The sequence below is a fragment of the Camelus bactrianus genome, chromosome 15 (assembly GCF_048773025.1).
Source record: "Camelus bactrianus isolate YW-2024 breed Bactrian camel chromosome 15, ASM4877302v1, whole genome shotgun sequence".
NCBI lineage: Eukaryota > Metazoa > Chordata > Mammalia > Artiodactyla > Camelidae > Camelus > Camelus bactrianus.
The window spans coordinates 60,113,260-60,130,815 of NC_133553.1; the positions used below are offsets into that span (position 1 = coordinate 60,113,260).

At 46.8% G+C, this 17,556-nt stretch overlaps 1 long non-coding RNA gene across 3 annotated transcripts; it reads right to left on the reverse strand.

The window, feature by feature from the left end:
• Positions 1-4,241: 4,241 nt before the first annotated feature.
• On the reverse strand, positions 4,242-17,163 carry LOC141573409 (uncharacterized). Of its 3 annotated transcripts, XR_012499101.1 has the most exons (4): positions 17,045-17,139; positions 16,096-16,174; positions 15,188-15,335; positions 4,242-4,576 (listed from the first exon to the last, which is right to left on the reverse strand). It is a non-coding gene; the product is annotated as an uncharacterized LOC141573409 (long non-coding RNA). The 3 variants fall into 3 exon arrangements; XR_012499099.1 differs by lacking the exon at positions 16,096-16,174 and having other exon boundaries at positions 15,188-15,390; positions 17,045-17,163; XR_012499100.1 differs by lacking the exon at positions 16,096-16,174 and having other exon boundaries at positions 17,045-17,146.
• Between the last annotated feature and the right edge of the window lie 393 nt (positions 17,164-17,556).

A 17,556-nucleotide genomic window follows, 5' to 3' on the forward strand; every position in this document is an offset into this window, starting at 1 on the left:
ACATTTGTAATCTTCTGGTTCAACCATTAGAACAAGTGAGGAGGCTTGGGGACAAAGTAATGACATAAATCCACAGGCTGGATAGTACTGGAGCTAGAATCAGCACCCACTTCCTCAGAGCCCTTGTTATCATGCCTGTCCAAACATCTGGACGTCTAGCCCAGCATTATACTTTACTTACAACTCAAGCTTCAGAATGGAACCAAACTGGGTTAAAATTCTGGATCCCCTGCTCTTACCAGATGGACCATAGGGATAGCATTTGACATCTCTAAACAGCATCTAACCTCATCTGTAAAACATAGATAACAATAATAATAATACTCTCCTCTTAGCGCTGTTATATCAACTAAACAGATTAATGCATTTAGAGTGCTTAGCACACATCTGACCCTAATAAAATTTTATGATGTTAGTTTCTGCTGTTATTTAAAAGAACACCAAAGTTGTATAAACCAATGCAGTGGCCTTAACAGAACAGCATCCCACACAGCTTCAGGATTACTTCTGTCTTCTCTACTCATGCTATTGAAGGAGTTAAGGGCATGCCACCCAAAAATATACTGCGTTGGTATATTGATTATTTTGAGCTGAAGGCACTTGAAATGCAGGGAGAGGCTTTCTCTGAATTCCTCTTGTCTGCCTAAAGACAGATTCTCCAAAAGGAACTCAATTGTCATAAAGCCCCTCATTCAAGAAGATGTTTCATTAACTTAGGAAGAGAGAGCAATTCCTATCACAGGAGAGGAGACTAGAAGTCCACATCACACCTGGACAAACTTTGTCACAAACTATCCCCTCTCTCATCTGTTCCTTTAAGGGCCCATTCATCTTTCCTAAAACTCATTTACTCTCCCCTAAGAGACCTATATCCCTCTCCCCCTCCCCATAAGATGACACATAAGCTCTCAAGTCCTACCAATTTTGGGGGTTTTCACTTTTTTCCCTGTGATGCCTCTGTCTACATAATATTAAAAATCAATGTTTGTATACCTTTTCTTCCATTAATTTGCCTGTTGCCCATTTATTTCATGGACCCACCTATTGAAACTGCAGTAGAGAATAACCTTTGTTTTGCTAGAGGTTTACAGGGGCACCATGAGCTAGCCCACGGGGATACCTGCAGCAAGAAGATTACAACAATCAACCACACCCACTCCCTTATTTTTTGTATAAAAGGACCCTGTATTTTGACTAGAGCAGGATGGTTCTCCAAGACATTAGTCTGCCATCCTCTCGGTCTGCTGGCTTTCCGAATAAGGTTGCTGTTCCTTGCCCCAACGCCTCGTCTCCTCAACACCTCGTCTCCCAATTTATTGGCCTGTTGTGCGGCGAGCAGAACGAGTTTGGACTCGGCAACAAAACTAGGAGGGGAAAGGGAAGTCTTTCCTCCCATATTGTTCTGAGGGCATCGATTCATCACTTTATATGCCTGACTCTCTCCTCTACCAGATGGTAAATTTGTTGCCTCTCTCTCTCTCTCTGTCCCTCAGGGGACTTGCACAAAATAGTTCCTCCCTTGAAGCTTGTTGGGGAGCAGAGCCTGACATGGGGAAGATAAACTTAAGAGCTTCTGAGTTTCTTTTTCTTTTTTTTTTTTTGAGCTTGTGAGTTTCTAACGCCCCATTCTTGGCCAGGGTTGACCGAGCTCCATGCCTACCTCCCTCTTCAGGGCTCTAACTCCTGTTTTGATGAAGAGAAGGCAGCCACTCTGGAATAGCTGGATGGCCTTTATTAGAGAAGACCTTGACCTTGAAAAGCTTCTAGAAAAGGTGGTGGCCCCAGAAATGCCCAAACAGTTCTGGTCACTAGCAGGCAGACCTAATTTGTTGGGCTCTTAATGTCTAACAGCTTCATCCTCGGGACAAGAACTGCTTCATGCAAACCAGAAGGCTGGAAAGTCTTGACAAGTCTAACTCCTGGCTGTGGGGCCTACAATTCCCATTTTCAGACATCCTCCTCTAGCGAGTGCCTTTGCTTTCAGAATCCTGACCATTTCACTTTCTATCAGCAGCCCCTAGAGCAGGAAGTGCTGGGATCATGAAACTCAAATATTAAACTGATTGTAGCTCTGGGAAATGGGGAGATTTGAAACTGCTTTTCTAAGAATCAGTCTTGAAATGGAGCAGAGATCTGTAGGGTCCTCCCTGGTTCAAATCCTTTCCATGTCTCCTGTTTCTTGTTTGTAGGAAGTAGAACTCATTCAGCCTCCTTGACCTTCCCTGAGTTCCAAAGGGAAGATTCAAACAGCTGCTAATCAGAGAAGTGAGGGAATGCAGAGACAAAGGAGGAACAACCAAGAAACAACACTGCAGCCTTGTGGCAGGGTCCTGGTTCCTCCTTAAAGAGGAACCAATAATATCTCTGAGTTCTTCTGCAGGAACTAAGGTCCTGCCCAGGTGGAGGGTGGCAACTTGAGGCTGAGCACAAGATTCCTGGAACACCACCCTGTGACCTCACCACCAACCAATCAGAAGAAAGTCACACCATGCAGCCCTCACCCCAAATTTTGCCTTTAAAAACTCCTCCCTGATAACCACTGGGGAGTTTGTTTTTCCTGAGCATGAGCTTCCTGTTCTCCTTGTTTGGCTCTGCAATAACATTTATCTGCTCCAGACTCCAACGTTTTGGTTTGTTTGGCCTCATTGTGCTTTGGGCACATGAACTTTTGTTTGGAAACAGGGGAAAGGGTTTAATATGATGGGTACCACTTCAGTCTGGGATGCTTAAAAAGTTCTGGAAAATGGATAGTGGTGATGGTTTGCAACAGAAAGATGCTGGACCTTCTAAACAGGACTTATTAAATGAAAAACAAAAAGACCCAAGGCAGGGGTGGCAAAAGGCCCTAAAAACCAGAAATCCCCCAAAACCTACTAGAGCTCTGTTTTCATGATCCCATCAGGCATTCTGTGCTGCAGATAATAGGGAGAGAGTTGTCCTGGAGTCCTGTTCATTTTTCTCCCCCTCAAGCCAAGTGAGGGGACCCAAGAGGTGGACCCAGAGTGCTTGACATGGGTTTCCTGTCAAGGGTTGCACTGTCACCCCAAAAAATGCACTTTGGCATGAGAATTATTTTGAGCTAAAGTCAATTGAGATGAAACAGATCCAAGAAAATCTTGCTCTTCCTCAAGTTGCCTAGAAAAGTAGGATAGAAATTTGTAAAGGTGTTCCCTCCAGTCCCTACCGGGAAGGTCAGACGTTAATCAGTGGAGACAACTCTAGACCCTTATCAACCTTTAGCCTCACAAACGTTGCCAATACTAGTCCTTATCTTCTAGTAGTTTCCCCATATATTTGCCTTCCCACAGTTTGCCCTTTGAAGTTCAAAGTCCTTTCCCTTTGTCTTGTCACTTCTAGAAAATGTTATCTTTTATTCTTCTGTCATCTGAGTGCTCTACACGTATGTGTAATGCATGTGTTAATTAATGTGTTGGTTTCTCTCCTGTTATTCTGTCTTTTGTTAGTCTAATTTACAGAGCCACAACCAATGAACCTAAGATGGATGAAAGGAAAAATTTTTTCCCTCTCCTACACCAGCAGTTGGGAGAACCAGAAAAGTTTAAAAGAGAGGTGCTGGCTGCCCCGGCTTCTGATCTGATGGGCCCTCATCTATCTATCTATCTATCTATCTATCTATCTATCTATCTATCTATCAGAAAGGAGCCTTCAGAGGGGCTGGAAGCTTTCCACATTTTGAATATTGATCTCAGTGGTAGTTACCCAGGTGCAAAAATGCATTAAGCTTTATACTTATGATTTGTGTACTTTGCTATATCTAAATTATACCTCAAGGAGGGGAGGGTATAGTTCGTGGTTAGAGTTCATTCTTAGCACGCACACGTCCTGGGTTTAATCCCCAGTACTTCCATTAAAACAACTAACTAAATGAACCTAATTACCTCCCCCCACCCAAAAAAAAAAAAAAAAAAAAAAAAGAGGCAGGAAAATCCTCAACAACAATAAGTTATATACCTCAATTTAAAAATACCAAGCTTACCTTACTCCCCAGAAATTCTAGATTTAAATGGTCTGAGGCAGAGCTCAAGCATCAGGATTTCTAAAGTTCCCCAGCTAGTTCTGATATTGCAGCCGTCCCAGGACACACAAGTAGGGCCTCACAGCTTATCCTTGTAGGCCCTGGCTAGTGACTGGTCTATGCCTGGCTTTTGGAACCAGCTAGCTGTTGCCAAAAGATCAGCCCCCTTTTCTGACGAGTCAAACTGAAACTCAGAGACAGGGTCTTAGAGCATAGAAGGAAAGAGGCAGCTTTATTACCTGGCTGAGCAAAGGGGACTCACAGCAGGCTAGTGCCTTCAAAACTGTGGACCCACTGTGGGAATGGGGTCCCCACAGTGGTTATACAGCCATAGCTCAAACAGTAAAACATGGATAACAATCAACAGGATCATTTTCTTGTCATAAGACTTAGAGTGGCATCTTGGTGTCCCCAGGCGACAAGTTCTATAGAGGCCAGCAGTTGTCACTTTTTCCATCTCTTTATCTCATAAGCGCCCAAGGCGTGGTCTTCTTGGTAATTCAGGCTATTTTGTAAGGTTACAGTTCCATGACCTTCTTTCTGGAGAACAACCCAGAAACCAAGTATGATTATTACTTTTGATTACTGGAATAAAGCAGAAACAGTAAAATCAATAGTTTTATTTTAACAACAGGCCTGGAGCTGTGAGTAGCAACCGGTCAGTCAGGTCGGTTGACTGTTCTAAGGGCAGGCATAAGAATATGCAATCTGTTAGCCTAAGTGCGGCAATTTTACTAATTCTCCTTCATAGCCTTCACGGACTAAGTGAAATCCAGGGGTTAGAGGACAGCTCATAGAGTGAGGGAGAGGAGCACTATAATATGTGAACTCACACCAGTTTTCTTCTGTCCTTCTAAGACCTCCCTCTTGCTTCTCCTCATGCAAATCAGCTTTACAAATCCACCCTGCAGGTCACTGCCAGGGAATCCTCAGCTCTGCCTGGACATCTGAGCTGCAGTAGCAAGGAACTACCATTGTAAAAGCCATAAGTCCCAGGTTTCAGCCCCCATTGCCTCTGGCCAGAGCATCACCCCATGGTAAGCCAGGGAGCCAGAAACTTTTTACTGCAGGAAATCGGGGCCCACAGCTTCAACCTGGCATCTAGATACCAGGCCTGCAAGGAAGGAGGTACACAGTGAGGAGGGTGGGGGCGGCGTGTGCGCAGACATTTCCAAGGACCCTGGAGAAGAATAAATGAGATGATTTTGGCTGGGGAGCCCTGAGTAAATGCAATGTAAAAGCTTTGTGACTATGGCCTGGGGAATCATTGGAATGAGTATTTATGGTTGTATTTTTCATTGAGCTTGGCTAGGAGTCTTCAGAAGTGAAAGATTTTTTGGCACCAGAAGACTCGTGCCAACCAGTATATCTCTAAATTAAGTAGTGAAGCAGACAGGCTTTGAGTTACTGGACACTAATTTCGTGACTTGGCATGAGAATTCAAGCTTCTTAGAACAAGTTCTCGCAATTAGACATGTAAAAATATCTTACGAATACCAATGAAGAAAGAAAAAATGAAGTGATATCTACTCAAGTAGCTGCTTAATGGCAGAAAAAGAGAGTGTGGAGTTCACGGCAGGGCAGCCCACGACAGAGACCTTTTTTTCCCTTCCTTGAAGGTCAAAGCCACCCTAAACCATGCCCAGTTTTCCTGAAGAACTTCCCGTTGTCTCCTAAGCAGTGGGGATATATTTGAGACACTAATACTCCTTTTGACTCCTCTTGACCAATACTCATCTTTTTTTTTTTTTAATTGAAGTATAGTCAATTACAATGTGTCAGTTTCTGGTATACAGCATGATGTCCCAGTCATTCACATATATACATATATTTGTTTTCATATTCTTTTTCATTAAAGGTTATTACAAGATATTGAATATAGTTCCTTGTACTATATAGAAAAAGTTTGGTTTTTTTTTTTATCTATTTTTATATGTAGTAGTTAACATTTGCAAATCTCAAACTCCCAAATTTTTCCCTTCCCACACCCTTTCCCCCAATAACCATAAGATTGTTTACTATGCCTGCAAGTGTTTCTGTTTTATGCATGAGTTCATTAGTATTTTCTTTTTTCTTTTTTTTTTTTTTTTAGATTCCTCATATGAGTGTTATCACATGATATTTTTCTTTCTATTTCTGGCTTACTTCACTTAGAATGATGATCTCCAGATCGATCCATGTTGCTGCAAATGGCATTATTTTATTCTTTTTTTATGCCTGAGTAGTCTTCCATTGTATAAATACACCACAACTTCTTTATCCAGTCATCTGTCAATGGATATTTAAGTTGTTTCCATGTCTTGTCTATTGTAAATAGTGCTGCTATGAACATCAGGATGCATGTGATGAAAGAAAACGGATGTGGGGTGTGTGGAGGGCCATGTCCCAGGTCTTGGTTGAGCCCCTGGGATGTGCCCCGCCAAGTGTGGGTCCTTGGTTTCATGCAGGAAAGAATTCAAGTGTGAGCCACAGTTGAGTAAATTCATTTAGAGAGATGCATATTGCATAGAGTGTAAGGCAAGAGAAAGGCAAGGAAAGAGGTGTGGGAATTGGGTGCTCAGGTTAAAGTAAAAGTAGGTACACACTCCAGAGACAGAGTCCGGGCCGTCTCCAAAGAAGAGGGAGTGAAAAGGGGCTGCTAGGCATGGTGTTGCCAGTTTTTATGGGCTCAGTAGCTTCACATGCCTACAAGTGGGACCATTCCAACTATCCTGGGGAAGGGGCTGGAACTCCCAGAAATTGGGCCACTGCCCATTCTTTGGCCTTTTGCAGTTAGCCTTGGGACTGTTATGGCGCCTGCAAGCATGTTATTTATGTTACAATGAGCATATAATGAAGCTCAAGGTCTACTAGAAGTCAAACCTTTTAATCCTCAAGGCCAACTGAAAGTTGAATCTTCCACCATTTTGGTGAATCTTCCACCATTTTGGTGTTAAATTGCTGTCATTCTTTGAGTGGCTGTCCCCTGCCCCCTTCCCTCCTGTCTCACATGTATGACCAACACTCATCCTTACCTCAAACCCCAAATACAAAAGCAGCCCTTCCTCCCACTCCTCTTGGTCCTGCTCTTGTCTGTCAGCCCCAGCCTAGTTTCACTTCTCTCACCCTTACTGATTTTCTCCTTTCTTGTCTTCTTCCCTTTCCTTCTCCACATCAGTCCCCAATTCCAGTCATTTTGCACCATTCTCATGATTTTTGCATACCCTAATATTAACTTAATTTTTCTGACATTAGTGTTTTTCTCTTGACTCCCTTTTAAAAACTTAAATAAAATTATTATTTTTTTTTGGTTGGGGGTAATAAGATTCATTTTTTTTTTAATGGAGGTACTGGAGATTGGACTTCCTGCATGCTAAGCATGCCGCATTTTACCACCAATCTATACCCTCCCCCTAAATAAAATTACTTATAATGAAGCTTAGTATCAATGGAAAACCAGTATCCTTTGCTATAACAGGAGAAAATTATAAAGCAGTCAAATAAATACAATGAAAACAGAACAATGGTATGAAGTTCCAGCTAGATACTGTTGGTAACTGCAGGCTCTGAAGACAGACTAGCACCCTACTCAGGCTTTCGCCTTCACACAGTCGTGAGTGGCCAGGCAATAGCCTCATCACGTTACCCAACAAACTTTCATGTGCATGAAGCACAGTGAGACCAAACAAACGGAAACGTCAGAGCTTGGAGCATAGAAAGGTTTACTGCAGAACCAAGCAAGAAGAACAGGTGGCTCGTGCTTAAAAACACGAACTCCCCGATGGTTTTTGGGGAGGAGTTTTTAAAAGCAAAATTTGGGGTGAGGGGTGCAGGGTGTGTGACTTTCTTCTGATTGGTTGGTGAGATCACAAGGCAGTGTTCCAGAAACCTGTGCTCAGCCAGAAGTTGTCATCCTCCACCTGGGTTGGGGGCCTTAGTTACTGCAGAACTCAGAGGTATTACTGTGTCTACTCCTTGAGGAGGAACCAGGACCCTGCCCCAAGTCTGTACTATTGTTTCCTGACTGTTCCTCCCTTGTCTCTGCATCCCCTCCCTTCCCTGATTAGCAGCTGTTTGAACCTGCCCTTTGGAACTTGGGGAAGGTCAAGGAGGCTGAATGAAGCCTATTTCCTACAAACAAGAAACGGGGTCACAGAAAGGCTTTTGTGCCCAGGAGGGCCCCACAGGGTCCTGCTCGATTTCACTCACTGTGTTATTCGTGTAAAGCCGTGTCTTAGACCATTTTGTGCAGCCCAGAGGATCCTGGTGGGAAGACCACTCTGGTCTGATCTCTGTGCCTTCCCCTTTGCTCTCACTCTCTCATTTCTCCCATTTCCATTTGTCCCCTCACTTCTGTTGCTGAAAAACCAGCCTCTCTACCCCAAGAGCCAAACTGAGAGTCGGAGGCAGAGTCTGGGGGGGATAGAAAAGAACAGCTTTATTGCTGTGCCAGACAAAGGCAGGCACGGCAGGCTGATGCCTTAGAGACTGGGAGCCCGTCTTGGGGTAAAGGTCCTGGGGCTTTACAGGAAAATGGGAACAGGAGGGTGATAACAGGGTGTGAGCAGGGGCGACATTCCTTTCATCTTGATGAGAACTTGCTGTTGTTATGGAGGAATTTAGGAGGGTCTGCCCATTTTCTTGGGGTTCAGTCCATGACCTTCTTTCAAGATCTCTAGGGTAAAAGGCTGAGTTATTCTAAGAAAAGAGGCGCAGGGAGGGGAGCGTGGTGGCCATAAGACCAGCTTAGCTAGAAGTACAGGCTGAGCAACTCAGTGGCCACCTTGTTCATTTTCTCCGCTTTCGCTTCCTCCCTTCTCCTCCCCCACCTCTTTTTAGTGGAGTAGGTAAGTACTCCTATTATCTTCAATGTCCTAACTACCCATAAGAAAAAAGGCAGAAAAGAATTCCAATTTAGAAAAGATGACCCAAAGAGGCTTCCAGCCAGGCTATCTCCGTGCCGTGTGTAAGCCTTACTCCCAGGGGCTGGCCCTCTGCCTCTCTTCCAGGGCAGCCTCCTGCTCTCAGAAGCCATTAGGACCACTTCCCTGACAGTTTTTCGATACAGTGTTGATAGAGGAACACAAATGAGTGAGTGGGGATGCGGGGCCCAGGTCAGCCACCCCGGACCAGCCTACCAGCCGTCCCTGGACACACTGTCCCCCCTTGTAAACCCAGAGAAGAGTAGCTCTGGCTGGATTCATTTAGACACAGAAACAGACTCATCCAGCAGCTCCTTACGGGCTAACACAGTGGGATGGCTGGGTCTAGTGGACAAGGTATGACATTGTTATAAGGTAAAATCATGATTTCCATAAAAATATAAAAAAGACCACGTGCTAATTTACTTTGCTCAAATGATATGATAGGACCAGGCAGATAGATGTTATAATTGTTTCAAAGGAAAAGTCAAAACAGCACACAAATTTACGCTGAGTTCTTCTGTTGAGATGAATTGCAAATGAAGACAGAAGTGTTTTTTTTTTTTCCCTGCCAGCGGGGTGGGGGTGGGAGGAAGTCAAATCTCTACCAGACAGGACAAAATTTACAGATCTATCAATTACTTACAATTTATAGAGTTGAAAAATAGCTGAAAGACAATGGACAGAGCTTGAACCTCATAAACTTGGAGGATGTGCTATGCTTGATACAAACAGATGATTCAGTTTTCTGCTGAAACACAAAATTGTTTCTACATAAAGTTTTAACCTAAGGGAAATCCCATTCCTTTGGTTAATGCTTCCCTAACAGCAGCTCCTTAGCATATATACCACACTCACGGCCTCCCCACCTGGCAGGTGAGGCTCACTGGACAATAGATGGAAGGAGAGTGAGGGACTTGGGTTGCAGGTGTGACTCATCGCTAACTAACAGCAAGAACCGCACGGCCTCAATCAAGTCACCTGACGCACTAGGACTCTCCCTTAAAATGAGGGCTGACAGTGACAGGTGTTCTCTAGGTTTCTCTAGCTCTAAGTTCTAGAACTCCAGGGAGGAAGAAGCTGATGTTCATAAGCCACAAACTAGCCCAGGCTGATTGATTCATGTCCCCACCGTGTCAGTCACTGCTCTGGGGTTAACAGCAAGTAAGATACTATCCTTATGGTTCTTCCTTGGTTTGTTTGGTATTCTTACCCACCCCTCTCCCTCCACCACTCTGACAGTTTGGGGCCCCTGATCAATACTGTCCTTTTGACTGACTGAGAAGATCTCTTTCCCCTTTTCACGTGGTTTTCCAGGAAGTGAGTGGCTGGAGAGCAAGCCAGGTCTTTGGGCCATCTCTCATCCCACTCCAGATTCGGTGTTTTTCTCCAGCAGGGGCAGGCGAAACGACTCCAAAATGTGGTGTGGGGACTGGGAGACATCCAAAGAAACCTCAGACAGGCTGTGTGGCCGGCTCGGGGCTACACACCGGGTGAGCCCGGCACCACCCCAGGAATGACCAGGACATGTGCCACTTAAGGGGCGCGCCCAGCAGGCCCCCGCTGCTGTGCAGGAAAAAGCAGGAGTCACCCTGGGAGCGGGGGCGGGCGGGTGTGGAATGGAATGGGGGGTGGAATGCCCCAGGAGCAATGAACATGACAACGCTCCCCTAGCCTGTGTCGGTGCCCGGGCCGGTGGTGGGGAGCACCCAGGAAGCCAAGTTTGGACCCCGTTCCTCCTAGCCTGTAGTCTCCTGGCTGCAAGAGCAAGACTAGGAGAAAGGAAAAACCAATCTGGTTTCCAGTTGCTTCAGTCCTAAATTCTCCTGGAGACTGCCAGAAAAGATGCTAATGAAAGACCAATTGTGTGGCTGGAGTGTTTTCTTCGGACTCCTGCCCAGGCAACTGGATAGGAAGCCCAGAAGCAGGGTCACCAACCCCAGTCCTGTGGCAACATGGCCACACCTTTTGCTCACTACTGACCCCTCCTGGGAAGAAGGGGACAACACGTGGAGGGCTGGGATGCCGATCAGTTAGACCTGGAAACGACTGTTGGGTTCTTAAACCCAGCATCTGTTGGAGGATGAATCCTACCTGAACCTCAGGCCACAGATTCAGAGGCCCAGACCTTGGCAATGCCCTTTCCTTCAAGGGGCCCCCAGAACTTATACACAGGACTTTTCTTTGGCCTGAATCTTGTTTCTCCATTTTGTCCTGGGGAAATGGGGAGGGGGGAGGGCATTGAGGACCTTCAGGAGAATGAAGTGAACATAGTTAGGTGTTAGCAATGTCACCCTAGCAGTGGAGCCAAGGGTGGATTTGGGGGCAAGACTAGGGTCAGCCAGTCCTTAACAGTTATTTATGGGTGCCCTGCTAGGTACCGACTCCGGCAGGGGCTGCAGCGATGGCCCCACTGGAAGAGCTGGAGGGGCTGCAGGCGGACAAGGGCCGTGGGTGGAGAAAAGAGGATGGGGCCCCCGGTGGGTTAGATGGGGGGGGGGGTTGGGGCTGCAGGGAGAGAGACTAGCACCACCCTCCCCCTCCACATCCTTCCTTTCCCCGGAGGGTTGATTTTTCTGACGAGGTAAATATTGGTAGTCTTCTGGCAAAATGAGATTTTAAGCAGAAGGGCAAGTGTTGGGACACGGAAAAGAGAATGAATTTTGACTTGATTGTGTTGAAAGATGGGCTGATTGTAGTGGCTGAGAAGAAGGATTTTGGCATCAGTCTATTCAAAGTTTGGTTTAGCTGCTGCCAGGTGATGCTTTTTCTGTGAGCCTCAGTTTCATCACCTATAAAGAGAGAGTACAGCAACTACCTTATGGTTTTTTGTTTTGTTTTGTTTTTAATGAGTAAATGATTTTAATTGCCCAGTGCCTCACAATTCAGGAAATAAAAGCTTGGGGCAAAAAAAGCTGAGTAAAGGCAACTAAATGCTATATATATAAAATAATGCTATAATATATATGTATTAAAAAAAACACGTTGATTGTTACTATGAGCCAGACATTTTACTAAGCATTCTACATAATCTCATTTAGCCTTCTCAACAGCTTCATACATAAGGTAAGTACATTTTGAAATCTGGTTTACAATTGAGAATGAAGAACAGAGAGCTTAAGATACCTGACCGAGGTCATACAGCTAATAAGTGGTAGAGCCAGGACTCAGACCTGGATCTGTCTGACTCCAAAACCGTGGACCTTAACAGTCACACTGATGGCTTCATGGCATGTGGAGGTCAAAGCACAGAGGAAAGGTCCTGGCCTGAGCTGCAGACTGAGGAGTTGTGGGGATTTGATAATAGTTGAAACCATGATTACAGAAGGAATCATCCAAAATAAGTGTATACAGTTGAGAAGGAGAGAAGGAAACAGTGCAGACGGAGGAAGAGAAGCCCTAGACAGAGACTGAGCAGGGACAGCCAGAGAAGGAGAAGGGCATGAGGCCAAGGGAGGAGGGCAGGCTTCAAGGAGCGGGTGGAGGACAGGAATGTACTGGGCAGCTGTGGCTTGAGATGTGGCCCAGTAATGGGTCCTATGGGTCCTTGCAGAGTCTGGCAAAAGCAGCGGTGGAGCAGAGTCCAGGCTGAAGGGAGACTTAGGAAGAGACAGCAAGTGAGACCTGAATCATCATGGACGGAGGAGGAGAGCATGGTAACTGGAGGTGGGCGCAGAGGAAGGGAGAGGTGGCCTCTGGATTTCTGATGACTGCATTGGGATGGAGAGAGGCTTCCTCCAGCAGCAGGAAAGGAGATGCATTCTGAGCAAGCATGCAGGAGGGTGAGGGGCTTTGTGGCTAACAGTCTCTCTTTTCTCTGTGAAATTGGAAGTCAGCTGCAAAGGGAGTGTGGTGGGACCTAGGTAGGCAGGTTGAGAGCCATGGGAAACAGTTAAAACCAGCCCTGGGATGAAGGGGGTGGATTGTCCCAGGCTAGCCAGGCTGGGTAATAGGACTGCCAGGCTGGGTAAGCTAAGGTGGAAACTGGAAAGCAATGCACTGAGAATAGCCATTGACCACATTGTTGGGTGGTTTCCCTAGCAGCCTCACCAGCCACCATTTGGGTCAGCCACCATCCCAGTTTGCCCAGGATAGTTCTAGTTTTAGCATCTTAAAGTCTGGAATCCCAGGAAGCCCCTAGTCTCAGGCAAACCTGGACAAGACTTTGTTACTCTAGCTCAGGGCTGGGGGAGTAGCAAAGACAGAGATGGATGGACCTGTGGCTGGGGACTCACTGGGTCAGTATGCAGGGGCTGGTGAGGAGTGAGGATTGCAGGGAGCTGGCAAGAGAAGAGTGAAGGTGAACTACTGTGCAAAAATTCTGGGATGATGTGGAAGATAGTAGTGACAGGAGAGAGTAGATAGAACTGAAGAAACTGGAAGGGTCATGGGACTAGAGTTCCCAGTGAAAGTGGAGAGTGGGCTTAATGGGGGGGGGAAGGATTCCAAGAGCTGGGAGGAACAAGTGAGGATGCTTTGGGCTGCAGGTAACAAAAACCTGACTCAAAGCAACTTAAACAATGTGGAAGTGTATTAAGTCACGTAACAGGAAGGGCAGGGTTCAGGGTGGCTGATTCAGTGGCTCAACAGTATAATCAGAGAATCAAGTTCTTTCCATCTCTCTTCCCTGCTACCTTCATTGCTGGCTTCATCCTCAGACTAGAGGCAAAAGGGCCACCTCCAGATGTGACAATGTCTGGGGTAAGAAGAAAGACTATGTCTTCTTATGAGTGTCTCTTAGAAACAAGGACATTTTTCTCAGAGTTTCCCTAGTGGACTCTCCTTTACCACTCACTGGCCAGGACTGGGCCACGTGCTCATTCCAGAACCAATTGTTGGCAAGATAGGCCAGTCAGACCTACTCTGGAGCACAGAGTGGGGCCAGCTTCCCTTGAGGCACATGGCAACATCGGGGAATGAGTAGATCTTAAGTAAAATTAAAGTTCTGATAGAAAGACAGAAGTGGGGGTGATTGCTGAGTGCAAAACCAACAGTGTCCATTGCAGAGGCAGCAGTGGGCAAGTGGGATATGAATGCTATTATGAACACTCAACTTTAGTTCAACTTTAGTTTTTTATCTGCTCAAATTCTTCCTGGCTCGCTTCTGTCTATGAGATACATTACACACTCATTATCTTTAACTAATATTGCACTAAATCTATTATTCCTAAAAATCCTCTGCTCTGGCCAAAGCATGAACATACTGAGTATCTTCCTATTTCCTCACCTCTCCCAGTCCTTGGACTATAATCTCTCCCACCGCACCTGCCTCTTAGCAGATAGCCAGATGCTACCCATCCACCAGGGCCTCACCCAAACCCAATCGCTTAGTCTATAACCACATAATATTAGTGCCTCAAAGAACCTTCAAGACCATCCAGTCCAGTATCATCTGTCTTCAGGGGTGTCTGTGTGTAGACATAGCTCCTGGAGGGTTGGTCCATTTTTACACTTCTCAGGGGTCCTCTTGGCTCCCAGCACAATGTCTGGTACACATAACAGATGCTCACTAAGTACTTATCGACTGACAGATTAATCAATGACTGCTCACAGACTGAGTGAGTGTAACCCGCCCTGCTTTGAATCTGCAGACTGGCTCTCAGAAGAGAGAGCCGGGGAAGATGGGGAGGAGAGGCTGGCAGTGAGGTGAGGCGAGGAGGCAGTGCTGGGCAGCCCTGGGATGTCAGGGTGGGGAACAAGAGCGATTATAAAACTGAAAGGCATGGAAATTATCACTCCTCAAACCGGCACGTTAAATGACAAATTATAACCCTTGACTGTCTTCTAAGATACACTCTGGTATCATCTCTGCTAAAGTGAATGAGCCTGCTACCACCCCCATCACTGGCCAATTTTACTCCAGCCCTTAAGGTCAGGATCTTTGGTGGGAGGGAAATGAACACAGATCCTTGGAATGGCCCACAGAGACCTCCCCGTGAAAGCCGCCTTTCCCTGCCCTGGGAGAGGGGAGGAGGAGGGGAGCGCTGGGTAGAAAGGTCCCTTCTGTTCTTGATGGCAGCACAGCAGGTCTGGACTTCCCCTGATTATCCTGGATTTCCAAAGAGCCCAAAAGTTCCCGAGGGTTGTGGACCCACTCTAAACTTCACTGGTAGGTTTGAGGGATTAGTGGTCCTGGCCAGGCTCGTTAGTTTTAAGGGTTAATTAAACAGTGAGCAAACATTTATTGAGGGCCTGCTTAATGGGGAACAGCAGGACAAGCATAGGAGAGGATCCCCTGTGAGGAGCTCACCTGCAACCATTAGCAGATGATACAGCATTGATGATCTGTGCGGCTCAGACTGCCCTGGTCTTCCCAGCACCATCTTCCTCCAAATTCTATTCAAAGACGTCACCGCCTGTGAGGCTGAGGTGGTTGCCACCACCCAGAGGAGCTTCTCCTGGTTACAAGGTTGTAAGGGGAGAAGCAGTGAGCAACAAGGCCATGTTCCAGTCCTAGGGGGAAGAAAAAGACCTAAAGAGAAGAACATACCAGGGATGGAGGAATGGGGTCTAAGTCCCTAGTCCTCCAAGGCTCCCCAGGGCTGCTGGCTCTGGCTTGGAATTTCCCTCATATTGGGTATGACGGGGTTCAGGACATGCTACCCCCAAATATGGCACCTTGACATACTGAGTATTTTAAGCTGAAGGAGTTTGAGAAAACGGCAGAGCTGGAAAGTCACTCTGACCACCCCTCACCCCTTCTTCTCTGAAACAAGTCACAAAATCCTCATATGAGAGATGCCCTCCCTCTATCTGGAGGAAAGGAGCATCCTTATGGCCAAAGACAGAGGGACACCAAGAAGCACCCTAATAAACAGGCCTTGTAAATCCCCCCAGTTTGCTACATCGCCTCCTCCTGAACCTACCCTGTCCCTCCATGACTGTCCACTCTTCATCAAACCTAGCATCAAATGCTCAGGTCTAACTGTTCCTTTGGGTCTTCATTTCCTTTATGAAGGCTCCCACGTTATGTAAAACTTATATTAAATCAAAGTGTATGATTTTCTCCTGTGAATCTGACTCAGGTTAATTTTCAGACCTAGCCAGGAACCCTAAGAGGGTTAAGAAAACTGTTTTCCTCCCCTGCAGCCCCTGCAGTTACATGAGCCAACACATTCCCCCATCTTTCCTTTCCGTTAGTGCAGCCTGAGTCCCCACCTTTGTGCAGTCAAAAGACCCCCAGGAACGAACATCTAGCACTTGTGCAGCGAGGGCTGGAGTCATTCCAGGGGGCAGCCTTGAAGGATGGAGAGAAGATAGGCGTGAACAGGGACAGTGGCCAGAGAGGGCAGCAGAGGGTTCTGAGGGGATGAATGTGGAGGTTGGGGCCCAGCTGGGCAGAGTGTGTGAGTGAACCCTTGCTCTAGGGGTCCCCGATGGGGGAGTTTGGGCTTCTGCTCATGGAGGCAGGACCCTGACTGGCCAGCCTGGCCTCAGAGCTTGGCAGGAGGCCAGAAGCTGTCTGACTGGCCTCTGGCACACTTCCTCCGCGCGGTAATCCCTCTTCACTTTATAACGCAGAGCCGGGACTCCATGCTCAGCTAATGCCATGAATGACCAGCAACATCCTCCTCTAGCTGGCTCTATTTCATGTTCATATTTTGTCCTCATCCCCTCCAACCATTCTGTTCTTTCTACTACCTGCTAACCCTCAGCTTTTCTTATTTCCCATTTTTTAGAAGTCTGAAAACTTGCTTACCCTTGCTCTGGAAAGGAGTTAGAGCTAAAGGATCCTAATTCTTGACTCTTAAGAATAAAGTATTGGGCGCCCCAGTCAGCAGCTTCTGAATTTCAAACCAGACAAAAGCAAGGTTCTGGGTGTTCTCATGGCCACCCCGACGTACATCCCAGAAGGAGCTTTCTGGATCGCCAGCTGGACCCTGGGTGGGGCGGTGTTTGCATCAGAGGCCTGTTTGCCAGCCACCTCAGGGATCTGCTGGGACCTGAGACAGCCTTCCTTCTCCTCCCTGCCCCACCCAACCTCTGACTCTTCCCGACCTTGCTCCTTCCTGCTGCGCCAAGGTGGGGCCCGCTGCCCTCCCCAGCTCAGCTCTTTGTGACTCAGTGGCAGCCGGTGACCACTTCCCCCCACCCCACCCACACTCACATTCCGATGGCCAGCTCACTCACTTCTTGGCACCTGACCCACACGCACCAGGCCTCTGCTTAGAGTAAATAGTCCTTCTAACGGGGTGATTTACGACTAGGGCCAGCCCTGTATTGGACAGGGTCACGTGTATCTTAGCCTCTGAGTGCATGCCTTTCTCTACACAGCTAATAGCTGGCCTCTGGGAATCTCCCTTTTGACCCATGACTGATCTGGGATATTTTGTTTAAGGGAGCTAGAGACTTACTCTTCAGTGCTGTACCTAGCGCAGTGCTGGCTCAACATGTGTTTAAAGAAAAGAATCTTTTAAAAAGACAGATTAATAAATGGAGAGTAATTTAAGGGTCCTCTGGGCTTCCCCAGGACCCGAGAGATCCTACATAAGGCCTTGTTCTGACCAGGTTAAAGGTGGAGTTGGTGATACCTGGGCCGAAGCCCCAGGTCTGCCCCTCTGAGGTTTCAGGCACCTTGTGTGACCCATGTAAGTGTCCATTCCTCACCTGGCTACTGGG